This window comes from Centruroides sculpturatus, unplaced genomic scaffold, assembly GCF_000671375.1.
Source record: "Centruroides sculpturatus isolate CEXI.00-Female unplaced genomic scaffold, Cexi_2.0 scaffold563, whole genome shotgun sequence".
In the NCBI taxonomy this organism is placed as follows: domain Eukaryota; kingdom Metazoa; phylum Arthropoda; class Arachnida; order Scorpiones; family Buthidae; genus Centruroides; species Centruroides sculpturatus.
This window is the reverse complement of record NW_019384723.1, coordinates 509,307-510,925: the sequence shown is the minus strand read 5'-3', so window position 1 is coordinate 510,925 and position 1,619 is coordinate 509,307.

Below are 1,619 nucleotides of genomic sequence, written 5' to 3'. Positions count from 1 at the left end.
GATCCTTTTTTTACGTTATAACGATGTTCTTTTAGTCTTACTCCTAAGCTCCTGTTGGTGACGCCGATGTAGTCTTTCTTAACATCTAGTTGGATATTCTCATAAGGAACTTTATAGACACCTAGTTTTTCTTCTGTTTCTATTCTATCCTTATCACAACATATATCCTTTAACACAACATTAACCAAGAGAGAATTCTTACCCATAAAAATAAATAGACACTGGGGTATTTATTCGAATTATAAGTTCAAACAGAAACTCAGTCATAACGTAACTTTTTAAATAATAGTTTTTTTAATAAATTTTAGCATAATACAAGTATATAACAATATTAAGCCGAGTTTTCTTATTTCAACTCTGATTTTGCTGTTATTAAAATAAATTTTAAACTCGTTAAAGATTCTTAATGTAACAAAAATGAGGCCCCATTGACTTCAATAAGTCCTAGGCCCCGAATAACCTAAATTCGCCTTTGTGTAACACAGTCACTTTCCGTATTTGTACACAGCACTCGGCACTAACGGCATCAAGTGGATAAACAAGTTGTTTGGACTGTTAAAAGGAAAATCAGTGTTCATACTGGGATATTTTAAAGCAAGTTTTTGTGATTTCTTGTGTTAATAATTTACAGAAAATTCATTAACATACGCCATTTCATAATGAAAGTTAGATTTACCCCTTCGATTTACGCTTGTACCTCTAGGTGTACATGTATCCCCGGTTGAGAACTACTGATTTAGAGTCTCGTCTGTAATCCGGCATAAATCGGACGGCAGTGTCGAATTATTGAATTTTACATACATGTATTGTATGTGCTGTATAGTAAAAACACGCTCGGTTCATATATTTGGGTATCATATAAAGTATGAAACAATTTCATCCACATTGTTCTGCAGACTTGCAGCAAACAACCAGCTACCGGCATCATACATCAATCTCTATTAGATGCATCGACCAGCATTTTTTAAAAAACGAACAATTATTTATTGTGATATTGTCACAATGAATAATTCGTTTCGGGTCCTAGGGCTTATTGAAATCCAATGGGGCCCCATTTTTTGTTAATACAAATAATACTATAAATTATCATTATTATAATATTATTAATATTAACTATTTTTTATTATACGATAAGTGTTTATTGTTAATGGAAAGTTTTAAAAATTTATGATAATAATTCAATTTTTGTGGACCCTTCACATTTGGGAGGCCAGGTTTAAGCCCTATTAGTTCGTATGTATTGCAATAGATCCAATTAATACGTAATTATTAAAATTTTAAATACAACAATTTTATGCAATCTTTGTTTATATTATACGGGAAAACAGAAATTTACCACTCAGCAATAATCACACCACTTGGTTTCTGGAATACAGTCGACCCCCCTATAAGATATAGATACGTTTCAATTTATTAGGAATCCGATTTCTTACAAGTCGTTCCAATCACAGCCCGACACGTGTCAAGTTTACGGACTACGGCTGATTGAAAGGTTTTCTTCCATAAAATTAATCGATTCTACACTAATCCGACTCAACATTTCCAAAATACGTATATTTTTTCGTAGTTTTATAGGAATCGTAATTATAGGGACCGTAATTATAGGGGGGTCGACTGTA